General features: G+C 45.1%; 1 protein-coding gene across 1 annotated transcript in view; it reads left to right on the plus strand.

Moving 5' to 3' along the window:
• Positions 1–1,486: 1,486 nt before the first annotated feature.
• LOC146178595 (uncharacterized) overlaps positions 1,487–13,761 on the plus strand; it is a 483,598-nt gene continuing 471,323 nt past the window's right edge. Inside the window, exon 1 of the mRNA XM_084578394.1 lies at positions 1,487–1,615. The gene's annotated coding sequence lies outside the window, so the exon portion shown is untranslated. The remainder of the gene's footprint in view (positions 1,616–13,761) is intronic.

Raw genomic sequence — 13,761 nt, forward strand, 5'->3', positions numbered from 1 at the left:
TACCGATAATATATCACCTCGCCTTTCATTCCTTTGTACTCTTAACATCTGCGACAGAAATCTCACTACCCACAGCTAGCACAAAATACCGTTTTCTTCCATTGCCTGCATAGCCTTGGCTGTAGAGCGAAAAATAGTAGTCCGCGAGTATATGATTGTTAATTACTCCAACGTATGACAATTACCATTTCTCCTTTGTGCCTACTTTTGAACTGGATACATAATACCCAAAAGACATTGTGAACATTTCTGAAAAAAGATAGAGAAAAAATATAGCAGCAAACTTTAACCCTTTGTCGAAAATGTGTTTTTTCTTACATATGGCACACTTAGGTACAAAACAATTTTAAATAATATTTTTAGCATTTTTGTTGCGTAAAATATTATTCAGAAATTTCATTTAGGCTACGACTTAGTTTCTCAAACAGCGCGTGTCCCGTCTACACCTTTATCGTTCCTGTCTTTATTGGCGCTAAGTTAAAACAAAAGTGCATCCGAGATTCTAGGCCCAGATGCTCGAAGACGACACATTTCAACGCAAGAAAGAGCGTTCTTGTCGTGTCATTTAGGCTTGTACGCACACGGTCATGCGCAATCGTGATAAGGCGGCGTTCATCGGAGGCTTATCACCGCATGCGACTATATAAGGAAAGACGGGGTTTTTTTTGCTCCTCAACGGTCAACTGGCCTGTCTGTGGTCGCTGCGGAGCAGCGCCGTTCTCTTCACACGACATGGTGTCATAAGTGGGATCTAGTCCGTAGAGGTGGTGTCGCCGCGCTCAACTGACAGCGGTTTCTGCAATGGACACCCTCACGTCAACACCAGGCGGCCCAGCCGCCACGCTGGCAATTCCTCCGCCGGAGAATTTGAACTTTCAGCGGACATCGGAGTGGCCAGAATGGGTTCAGGAGTTTGACGACTACCGATACGCTTCGGGTCTGAATGAAATTCCAAAAGAAGTCCAAGTACGGATGCTGCTCTACATCATGACCAAAATTTTACAAAATTTTGGTCTCTCGGAAGATGAATCTAAGAACTACGAGACGGTGTGCAAAACGTTTTCTGCTCACTTCGTGGCAACAATGAACGTTGCGTACGAAAGCGCCTGTTTCCACTACAGACAGCAGGGGACCGGGGAGTCAGTCGACCATTTCGTAACCGCTCTACATGTCCAGGCTGACCGCTGCGAGTTCGGCACCCTTCAGACTCGTCTGGTGCAGGAAATGCTCATCGTCGAACTTGCAGATGCCGCACTGTCAGAGTCACAACAGATGGATTCCAGTATCACATTGGACGCAGAGCTCGCAAAGACTCACCTCAAAGAGACGGTTCAGTGACAATAGCGAGAACTAGGCTCCACCGAAGCGATGGACAAAGTGTGGGCGGTATAGCTAAAAAGACGACGCCGAGTGTCTCGACTTACCGCAACAGCGACGTTCGCCAACCTACAGGACGCCCGGTGCAGAGTAGTCATGAGGACATGCAACAGTGCCGGTTTTCTGGACGCTCGTACCATCCTAGGTTCAAGTGCCCTGCTCGAGCGGTGCGGTGTAACAGCTGTAGAAACAAAGGACACTTTGCTGTGGTCTGCATTAACAACCCCCTAACCGAGAGGTAGGTGTTTCTTCTCTACAGTCGGAGCCAGAAAGCTACTTTGTAGGAATGCTTAGTGGGGCTTAGGCTAGGTTTGTTCAGGTAGCAATAAATGGAGTGCCGATTTTTCCTAAGGTCGATTCATGAGCGGAAGCCTCAGATCGTTCCGATCGATTTCCCCTGAGTGCCTTCGCTGTTACAGCCGTCACGCGCAGTATTAACAGGGGCAGGAGGTCAACGCCTTACCTCGAAGGAAACTTTCGAGGCAGAAGTAGTTTGGAAGCAGCAGGTCTCACAATAGACGCTCTATGTGGTAGACCTTGGGGCTATCAGCCATTGAGGTCCGTGGTATGGTGAAGTTTATTGGCGTCCTATCAGATAAAGAGTTTGAAACTATGTACCCGCGATTGTGCTCTGGTCTTGGAACAATGTCCGGTGAGTACCATATTCGGCTGAAGGAGGGTGCTTCTTCTTTAGTCATAAGCACACCTCGTCGTGTTCCAATTCCATTAAGGGAAGCAGTGAAAGTCGAACTACTAAAAGTGGAACAAAAAGAAATCAGAAAAGTTGATGAGCAAACCGAGTGGTGCGCGGGCATCGTACCAGTGCTCAAGCCGTAGGGCGCAGTGCGCATCTGCCTAGATTTAACTCAGCTAAATAAAACTGTATTACGGGACCGTTTTGTGTTGCCGAAAGTTGATGTGTTGTGCGTACTCGAAAGAGCATCTTATTTTTCGAAGTTCAACGCTAACTCGGGCTTCCATCAAATTAAACTGGCGGGGTCATGTCAGTTACTCACCACTTTCATCACACTCTTTGGGCGCTACTGTTTCCGCCGGTTACCATTTGGGATAACGTCTGCCCCATAATAGTTTCAGAATCGCATGGGCGAAATTTTGGATGGTCTGTCGGGGATAGTAAACCTCATGGATGACATATTGAGTTTTAGTTCATCAAAGACTGAACATGATGAAAGGTTACATGCCGTTCTAAGGAAGCTTGTTACAGCCGGCGTAAAACTCAATCGAGTTAAATGTTCATTTGGCGTTCGCGAGATAATGTTTTTTGGGCTACGTTGTTAATTCAACTGGCATCAATCCGGACCCTAAGAAAGTACAAGCAATCAAGGAAATCGATATGCCGGCAGCAGTACTGGGCGCGCGCAGGTTTCTGGCATGACGAATTATTAGGAAAGGTTTGTTTCAAACCTAGCTGAACTGTCAGCGCCGTTTCGGGAACTGCTCGTGAAGGGCAAAGAGTGGCTTTGGGGCCGATCGCCGGAGAGAGCGTTTGCTGCTTTGAAACAGCTAGTGTCGTCAGCAACGTGTGTTGCAAAGTTCGATCCAACGCTTCTCACAGTGTTATCAGCTGGCGCATCTTCGTTCGGCATGGGAGCAGTGCTGCTTCAAGTGCAGGTAGACGGGCAGAAACGGGCTGTTGCTTTTATCTCCTGTGCCTTGACGCCAACGGGGCAGAGGTACGCGCAAATTGAAAAAGAAGCGCTGGCTCTCACCTGTGCGGCCGAACGTCAGGAGAGTTATTTAAGGGGGCTTGGCTTTCAGTTTGAAACCGATCACCGGCCCCTCGTTACGCTTCTGGGAAAATTGCCAACCGACATGTTACCGCCGAAGATCTTTCTTCACCATTGTTTATGTCCTAGGAAAACAGATTGTTACTGCTGATGCCCTTTCTTGGGCACCTTGTAATGAAGTAAGTCCGGTGTGGGGCCAGTTGTATCCTGGTGAGGTTTCAAGTTTTGTTCAAGGCTCCGTCGGCGAAGTTACGTCATCAGCCCACCTGAATAAGGTGCGGCAGGCACAACAAGGCGATGAAACCTGCCAGCTGCAGCTTGTGCTATTATGGCGGAATGGTTGGTCGTGGTTCGCAAATGTTAACAGCTCGTCAAGGCCTTATTAGCCGCACAGAGCACACCTAAGGGGTGCTAATGTATGATCACCGTTCAGTTATCCCTCAGGAGATGCGAGCCGAAGTCCTGATAGCGTTGCATGAAAACCATCAAGGGATAGTAAGATGTCGTGCTGAAGCTCGCGAATCTGCCTGTTTGCAGGGGTTAGTTCAGAGTTGGTTTCGGTGGTGAATACCTGCTTAGAGTACGCTAGACGGAGAGTACAAAGGACAAAAACAATGATACTATCCAAGTCGACCCTGCACTGGTAGACACTAGGAGCAGACCTGTTTTATTTCAACCAGAGACATTAGATTGTGGTTGTGGACTACTTTTCGCGCTTTCCGGAGGTTGCTTTATTTCAGTAGTCGAATTGTACAGCTGTTCTAATTCAGCCGCAATGGTTTTTTTTTGCCAGGCATGGCATACCGGAAACATTGGTGATTGATAATGGCAGCCAGTTTCCGGAACAAGAGTTCAAGGAATTTGCAAAAGCTTACGGGTTTACACCTGTAAACCCCAGGTATCCACAGGTGTAAGCCCCAGGTATCCACAATCTAACAGTGCATCATCGCGCACTGTTCACACCATCAAAAGATTGCTAGAAAAGTCGGCAGGTCCATACTTGGCGCTGTTGGCAAACAGAAACACTCCAGGACCTTTGGGCAAAAGCCCTGCCGAACTCCTGATGAACAGATGGTTGAGTTCAACAGTACCGCTGCATCCCAGCCGGCTGAGACCTTCGAAGTCGAGAAACCTAAAGGTCCTTGTCAGCAGAAACGAAGCGATCAAGAAAAGCAGTGGCGCAACTTCGACAGCCATCACGTGGCTAGACAGCTTAAACAGCTGCAAGCCGGAAAACGGATGTGGGTTAAGGACAGTCGGGTCAGTGCTGCGGTTTTAACCCATTATTGCCCACTGTTGCATATATGCAACGCCCAGTTTAGCAAGCCACAAAAAGTACATACTGCTAGGGTCCGGCAAAAAGTTGACGCCACCCTTTCAATAAAGTGTTTTTCTATCTCGGAAGTTCCGCATTCCACCACTAGGAGCAGCGATGCGCCCGTGGCGTTGTTTACAAAATGGCGTCCCCCATGGCACTCGCGAGCACCGTTGACCAGGTACGTTTATATTTAGAATAACTAAAGAAATTTTTCAGACTGTGACTTTACGTTGCTAGTGTGTAAAACAGAGACCTTCTTCTTTTATGTCGCATGCAAGGTTTTGCTTTTCTTGCATTACATGAAGTGAAATATTTTCTGTTTATGCCACGTTGCAGATGTGCAACGGCGGGCAGTAGTGTCCCAGTGAACCGCTGTTGCATATATGCAACATGGCTGTTTCCTTCAGTTTTACAGTCCGATAATGCCATTTTTTGTGGAAATTATACATATGCCTGCTTTTTGTCTGTGCTGGTATTGTTTATACATGATTTTAATCGAATTTTCAGGCTGTCATCACGCCTTCTATGTTCTATGGATTACCTAGAACACGACGAAAGTGTTTCCTTGGAAGTGACAACTTACTACATCACATCGGTTGCAATCAGAGTGACATATCCGATCAGAGCAGTAGCGATGAAGCGGATGAGGCAACATTCGAAAGAAGCAGTGATGAAGAAAGTCTTTCCGCCGAGTCCGAGGATGAGATTTTGGCCCCCACAATAGACTTGAAAACGAAATATGCAAAAAAGCGCTACACGTGGAAAAAGACATCCTTTCAGCAGCCAGAAAGATGTTTTAAAAATGAGTTCCCCTTGCCTCCCTGTGAGCCTTTCACAGCAAAACAGCTTTTTGACTTGTTTGTATCTAGAACGATGCTGACTCATGTGGTCGAAGAAACAAACAAGTACTACCTGCAAAAAAATGGGACGACTCTGAACATGACACTCGAAGAACTTACATCAGTGCTCAGAATGTTTTTCCGTATGGGCCTGGTTGACATGCACAGAGTACGTGCATATTGGGAACATGGAAGCAGATATGAGCTTGTGGCACAAATTATGTCCCGAAACCGATTCGAGAAAATCACCAGTCACTTGCACTTCGTCGACAATGATGCTGCAATAGAAGCGATGATGGAAGATAAATGCTGGAAAGTGCGCCCTTGGCTTTCAGAACTCCGCCAAAATATGTTGAGAATTCCTCAGGAAAACAAGTCTTCTGTGGATGAGATTCTCATTCCTTTTCGCGGAAGGCCGCCTATACGGCAATACCTGCCAAACAAGCCAAAATGTAAGTGGGGCCTCAAGCTTTGGGCCCGAGCAGGGGAGTCTGGGCTCTGCTATGACTTTGATGTGTATCCAGCATCTAGCAAGGGCTTTTATGGTGATCAAAGAGGATATGAGCTCGGCCTTGGGGCAGGAGTAGTTATTCAGTTGAGTTCAAGTCTCCCTGACCGCGAAAACAATCTCATTGTTGCTGACAACTTTTTTTCATCTCCCCATTTGGTAAGCGAGCTATCCCTGAGAAAAATTTCGTACATTGGCACTGTAAGAGAAAACAGACTGCAATCATGCAAGCTCATGAATGAGAAGGAAATGAAAAAAAAAGGTCGCGGCACACTTGACTTCTGCGTTGCATCGTGCGGCGAGCAAGACATGGTCGTCGTCAAGTGGTTCGACAACAGGCCAGTAACGCTCATTTCTAATTGTATTGGAGCTGAACAAACTACAACCGTAAAGAGATGGGACAAAAAGCACAGGTCGCATATTCAAGTTGAGTGTCCCGCTGTGGTTCCCGCTTACAACATGTCCATGGGTGGCGTTGACCTCTTAGACAAGATGTGCTATAGCTATCGCTTTCCAATGCGGGCAAAGCGATGGTACATGTACATATTCTGACACACCGTCAAAATGGCAGCAGTGAATGCATGGTTTCTACATAAACGTCATGCACAACAGCAAGCCAATTGTACAGTGCCTCTGCGTAGTTTCCTCTCTGAGCTTGCGACTGGACTCATACTTTACAGAAAACGTGCACCTGGACGACCAAGTCAGGAAAATGTCCCTGTCGTCAGGAAGGTCCTCGCTGAAGTTCCAAGAGACGTGAGAAAGGATGGAACAGAGCATTGGCCAGTTTGGAAGGAACGCAGAAACAGGTGCAAGGCATGTCAAGGAGGCTACACCTTCATTTCTTGCTCAAAGTGCGAAATATACCTGTGTCTTAACAAGGACCAAATTTGTTTTAAACATTTTCATCAGGCTTGAGCCACCAATTGACAAGCCTCTTTGGACCATTGCATCGCTTTCTGACTTGTTTGAATGAAAAAAAAAAAAAACTGGAACTGCGGCTATGCTTTGCTCCCCGTTAGCGTTCCATGCCACTTCTGCCCAGTGTTGCAGATCTGCAACAAGGTGCAGTTGCTAATAAAAAAATATTCTTGAATATTTTAATGGTGTCCGTATCTCTGTTTGTGTTCTAAAGGCCGGTATAGAACTTGTTTTCCTGGTTTCCTTGAGTTTTCGGGAACTGGGAATTACTGGGTTAAGACGGGCTTCTCGGCCGCACTTCTACGTCGTCAGGACAGACATGGGCCTGGAACTGGAAAGGAACCGGCGTGCATTGATACTGTACAGGTCAAAATGAGAAAACTGCCACCCCTCGGGTGAAATCACAGATTCTAGGACAACTGCAATCTGCAGAGCCCCGGAAGAAAGCAGAGTGTCGCAGAATACTTCCGGGAAAAAACATTCAGTCTCTGCTCCTTCTTCCCCCCTTCTAATGCTGCTCCAGCTGCACCAGAACTAGACAATAGTGTAACGTCCGGTGATTATGCCATCCGCCATGGCCGCGAAGTAAAGAAGCCGCAACGTTATGCCTTCACTTAACTGGCGACCGAACCTGCTGTCTATCTATCGAACTTGGCAGACAAGCTGCGCTCTACTATAGTGCTCGTTTCGGGGTAGGCTTTGCATTGTTTGTCTTTTATTTGCCAACTGTTAATTTTTATTCGTTGTTGTTCCTGTGCCGCTTTTTTCAATTGTTGCTTTTCGCTTCTTCTTGTTCCTGTTTGGTTTTGTGTGCTTTTCCCGCCATTGCTTTTGAAACAAAAAGGGGGAAGGTGTGGTGTCATTTAGAGTTGTGAGCACATGGTCATGTGCAACCGTGATAAGGCGGCGCACATCGGAGGCTTATCACCGCATGCGACTATATAAGGAATCGGTAAATAAAGAGGGGGGCTCTTTTGCCCCTCAACGGTCAACTGGCCTGTCTGTGGCCGCTTCGGAACCGCGCCGTTCGCTTCACACGACCGTTTTGCACATCTTCACTATATAAACTTTATAACCTGCAACTAGACTTCCTAACAAACTTTATCTTCCATAAATGTCGAGACAATCTGACAGCTTCTTCTTTTCAGCTGCCATTTTTGCGCCCTCCGAATATATTTCGCTGTTCAACTCGGTTTTGCAGCAGAGACAGTTTGCGAGGCATTATAGTAAACAAGGCCAGATATATCGAGCAGATCGGATGAATACACAAAAGATGATATTTATTTCAAAACAAAATTATTTTCAGAACAACATTAACGCACCTCAGCAAAATATTTCTTGGAGAATACCGATAGAATATAGTCGCCAATTTACCATGTTTGCTCTGGACTTGAGAAGACTTCTTTTTGAGTTTGGCTTACCGATGACGCTAACATGAAGGCAATCCCTGAGTGGGCTCGGAAAATTGCAAACCCGACAAGTGGAAATGTTCTATGAGCTAATACAAAGGAAAAGTGAATCACAGCGGGCGTTTAAAGCTATGAAGCGTACGTTCTGCACCATTATAGATGGTGTCCGTGCTAACTTTCGTCAAAGGTAAAAAAAGTAGTCTCTTAAGAAGAGAATGGAAAAAGCCTACCCTTATCTCCTATAATTTGCCTCTTATCGGCGTTCATTGCAGTGCTACATATATAACTATAATTGGTTTACAAGAAAGAAAAGGCGCAGTACCGTCACACTTTCTCCGGCAAGTGTGTTTGGACGGTACACCACCGATCTTGTCGCGTGGCGTTCCTTGGCGCGCGTTCGAGTGTGGATTTGCAGATGGCAGAAACGCTAGACTAGAACACGTCTCGCGGAATCGCGCGGAATATGACAGATCTCGCGCACAACTCTCGCGAATGGGAATTTGTACCATGAGGCTAGAAAGGCTTTCGCCTTAAAAAAAATTGAAACATTTGATGCAGGCCAGAAATATCACTTGTATACAGCTGCCAGTCATCTGACGGACCGCAGATAATTCTTTATTTTGCAATTAACTAATTAATAATAAGGTATTTTTTCTAATTTACTAACTGTTGTCTTTGGACAATAAATGGGATTTGCGAAATTGTAGAGTACCTTCTGAAACCCCTCCCCCCCGCTGAGGAGAAAATTTCATGTTTAGTTGGTGCTAGGACACTCCGTAACTGGACTGTGTGATTTCGTTTAACTCGATAACATTCACCAGAAAATAGAAGAGAAGACAACCACCTGCCGCCGACATTTTAGTCCGAATGCTACGGGAAGAACACGGGGCTCTAGGACTACTGCCGCCCTCTTTGTGCAGTTCAAGTTTTACGTGGCGCTTGTGGCACGATAGGGTGTTAAACGTCGACCGCTATGTTTATAGGTGGCGCTAATTACAGCCCTGAAATTTAGCCCATATGCAAAAGATGTGCAGCTGAAATAATGGACATGGTCTTCGCCATACTATAAGATTGCAGTAACGTAAAAAGACCATAATTGAAGGACACCCTTACACAGGGATCTCTGACCTTGCAGCAGCAGATTTTACTCTGTGCTAACAATGTTAATAAAAGTGCATTCATAACACGTTTTAGTTTCATGGCGTTCGTTATAGCATAGACAACACGATGATATTTGAAAAACAGCCTACTCACTTTGTTTCTGCAGTCAGTTTTCTTCATCACCAACTATTCTTCACCAACGAATAGTGCTTGTGCAGAGTGATAACTGCAGTATCTGTGAAGGCATAGTAGGTTATGCTTCCTTCAGGAAATTATAGGGACGAAATTAGTCTGAGACTTCACAGTTTCAGAACAAGCAGATGATGTTGAAAAAGGTTTATTTGATGAAAGCTTGCCCCAAGCGTTTCAGAGGTGGGAAGGCCATATTTGACCCTGAAATAGGCAAGAATGTAACATTAGCATAAGTCTGGAGGCAGTCTAAAACTAATGCAGCCGAACTACTCTCGTACTTAAGCGAAGTGAAAAATTGAAAGTGTCGCTGAGGTACGTAACGAGGACGTCGCGCCTCCCGGTATCGTGGCACAGTCATGTATCAGCAGGAGGAAAACATTAACCTCTTCAAGCCGCTAAGATATTTTAAGCTGACTGCCGCCACAACAGCCTCTCAGGCATTCAGGAGTCGCTGGAAAGAATTTTTTCTTCTTTATTTATTTTGAAGCCCTTTGCTCCAACACATTTATTAAAATTTGACCACGTGCGCTATTCCACGCACGCTTACCCAAACTCATCTCGGCCACATTACCTCCTGTAAGGGGGCGAAAATGATCCAATATATCCTCGACTCTGCCGAAGTAGGGCACGGAGGTGTTATGGAAATTTAGCTTAAGGCGCGCATAAAGAATTGCCTGCTTATTTCTCTGGCATTACCCTGAATCTACATTTTGGTGGCTATTTCTTCCAGCTTTCGCCAAAGGGTCGTTTGAGCAGAACCGGGAAATGCAACAGGGGGTAACGCACAAAATAAACTCCTCGTTTTCACACCAAGCGGATTTGATAGATTGCAGCAATTTGGGTATTCATTTTAAAACTTCCGACAGCATCGGAATGGAAAGGCTTTGGTTTAATATTTCCAGCATGCAAGACAGCTGGCACGTATTCAATGGAGTGGTAAGCGTACTTTTTTTCTTATTCGCGCCGAGTTTGAAGAAGCGGTGGTTTAGAGGCTTTAAATTTGATAGATAATTACACTGCAATATAGTGGAGTATGAGCTGAAGTTTTTTGAAACATACAAAATTAAGAGACATTTTCTTTCACACTCATCAAAACATTTGGTGCAAAGAGACAAAAGTGTTTTTCACACCGCTTTCATAAAATTTGCAATCATGTCAGCAACTTTTAAGGGTACTGGACCAGTTTATAAGTTTGTAAAAAGGATCACAGTCCTACATACTGTATATCCTCCGATATCCTCCCGCAAGTATTTGCACTGCAGCTCTGTAGCACTGGAGATATCACCAATTAAAAACTACCTTCCTCTTTTCTTTCATTTCACACATTGCAGCGGGAAAGAAAAGTGGCATGCGTGACTAATAATGGTCAATGCTATGCTCCATCCATGATTACGTCATCCGGCTCTATTTTTCACTTAGTTTGGTCATTAGCTCTGCTTTTACTGAATGACAGCACAGAGAAGAAAGGAAGGAAGCGATAAACTACCACTTTCAGTGAACTGTGTCCCCGCTCGCGTTCTTCATTTCTAGAGCAACAGCACCTTTTGTGAAAATGAAGTACAGGAAGCCTATGAGAGCTGTCACAGACTTCCATGAGACAAGCAGTAAGAAAACAGTCCTCTGCGGTTGGTGCAATAAAGTTTGAATATTTTCTTTGTCGCTGGTAGCCTCTCATGTACGTTAAGATACAGTTATATAGAGATCTCATTTCTATTTTTTTCTTATCGTGGTAAGCCTGCGGTCCCTTCGCGTCGACCTGACTCCCGGTGGCCAAACGCTGGGAGCGATAAAAGCTTTTATAAGCTGGGAGCCACAACATGTAGGCCGTGCCCTATCAACGCATGCCGATACTGTCCCTTATTCTCGTCCCCTGGGTATTAACTCTCCCTCTTTCTGATGTCATGAATCTTCTGGGTGAACGAAAGCATCGAGGTGGGGCGGCACCGAGGCCCGGGCTAGAGGTGGAACTTCGGCATTAGAGTCTTAGCGATGGTGACTAAGATGCTCACGCGCCATACTTGCGAGTAGAGAGAGGTTTTCGTTGTGATATATTACCTGTCCACATTTAATATAGGTGGCCAAGCGTGGGCGATTTCCAAGAAAACGACCTCGTCCGGGCATACCCCGTAATTCAGGATACGGAGGTGATTAACTGCCCCTAGTTTTATGAGCGCTGTGCTCAGCCGGTCGCTTAGGCGACTTCCTAAGAATAGCGTGAACCAAAAGATTCTGAAACTTTGCTGGACGTGTACATTTTTGGGAGAATGGAGAGAAGCAGGTAAACAATGTAGACGAAGACATACTGCATTGGCAGTTTCTAATTAAAAAGATGAGAGGCCTTCCTTGAGGAGCTTTCAATGCTTGCTTAAGTGCCGAAGTAAAAAAAGAAGCAGAGGCTATGAAAAAGTTCGAGGAACCTTTATGAAAATTGTTGGCATCATGTCACCACCTTTGGCTATGCGAGTAGAGGAGGCGCTGGAGAAGATTTAATGAAAGCAACATCTTCCAGTAAGCTAGATCGCACAAAGCTTTCTCTAAAACCTCTTAATAGCAAATGGGCACCCTTTTACCTCTTCACGCAAAGCAAGTCTGCCATTATCATTTTACTTAGTCCCTTTATAAATGGCTTATAAATCGATGTTTAAGCCCGTTTTGAAAGATTTTTACTTTAAAAACATATTCGCGTAAATATGGTTTGAATTTATACAGTAGAAAATATTTTTCAGGACAAAACTGGAGGACGAGCAGTTTCACATCGAAAACAGCTAAGTCCCATGTTTACAGGGTAATACTTACCAAACTATTTTCATGTTTAGCGCATGGTGATATAAACTTGCTCTAACCTTCATGCAAATATTATTTTACAACGGCGGGAATATCTACTATTTTTTTTTGGCTAATAGACATTGCGTTTGCCGCAGCTCCTGGTCTGTGAGTCGGCGCATTTCTAAAAAGGAAAGCCTCTTCCCTTATAACCTACTTCCTGTATTTATCTTTGATCATTTATAGAATTTGTCTCGCCATGTAAACCCTGTGAGCTTCGACTACAATTAAAATCCACTCTCAAAATAGTGATTATGAAAAAGACTCGGGAACGCCAACTTAAAAAAAAAAAAATGAAACAATATAGATTCTACCAATTGTCCCTGTGAACTGTTTCCGGGCGCGCCCAGCCGTTTCCTACACGGGTTGACACGTCGTCGCTCTCCCTGGTGTCAGAATGAGGGCGTTCCCACATTCCCGACGTGAGAGAAGATGACCGATTTTCAACTCTCATGACTGAGCGAGTCACGCGCGTGACTGCAGCGGAGACGCCTGGTGACGTGAGGTCACTTCGACGCCTGTATCCGCAGCAGACGAGCGAAGCATGAACCCTCAAATCTCCCTTACCGCGCTCTCTTTTGTGCTTGTCCTTAGGTTACCATTTAATTTTTCACCGTGCCCGCTTTTGAGAATTTATTATTTGATATGCGCAAAACCGCCCCGGACGCTGCTATTTGCGCTCTGCCAAACATTCTGAGAAAAAAAAATATCATGTGGAACGTTAGCGTTTTAATTAATTCATATACTCACGAAAATGAAGGTGCGAATTGGTGTTTTAGCAAGTTCTTGCGAAATATGTTGCCGTGAAAAGGTTTTTTTCTGAAATTTTATTATGTGTAAACACTCGAGAGCAAGGCTGGTTACTTGTGCCCAATTGAAAGTGCACAACCAATCTTGCTAGCACGCAGCATTACCACAATGTGTGGAGCGGTGTCTCAGCACGCGTGTTTAAGAGAAGATGAAAAGTTTTCCCGATTGTAAACAGCACCAGTAATTAAGTTTTCTTTCAGCTAATCAGTTTCTCGAAGCTTGCACCTAACATCTCTGCGAAGCATTTAATCTTGCTAGGAACATTTATTCTTCTACGTTTCCACTTATCGTTAACTTCTGTCCAAATTTTGTATTCTCTTTCAGTGCTATTCAAATTTTCGCAACCTCAGTACTGCACTTTGGCTATTTTTTTTTATCAACCGCAGAACGCCAAGTGAAGAAAAGTTTGTCCAGCGAACTGTGTTTACCAACACCATATGAGCGGAGAATGTTCTAATTTAAATTTTGTAGACGTCCTCAGGATAACGCTGCCTTGGTCGTCGACTTCTGGAGAGCGCTGCTTCTGAGAAGTCCACTTAGGGCATATCAAGTTAGATTTCAGTAATACAATTAACTTTGGCCGTCCGGCCGTCAGTGCTTGTTGATCAGCGATGTGTAGCAACAGGCCACCGGAGGATGAACCCTGTCTCTCACAATGTCTTGAGGTGCGCTTGACAAGTTAGTGCTTGTTCTGCCATTCTTAATGTTGTAAGCA

The sequence above is a fragment of the Amblyomma maculatum genome, chromosome 9 (assembly GCF_055883805.1).
Source record: "Amblyomma maculatum isolate TAMU_Amacu chromosome 9, ASM5588380v1, whole genome shotgun sequence".
Lineage (NCBI taxonomy): Eukaryota > Metazoa > Arthropoda > Arachnida > Ixodida > Ixodidae > Amblyomma > Amblyomma maculatum.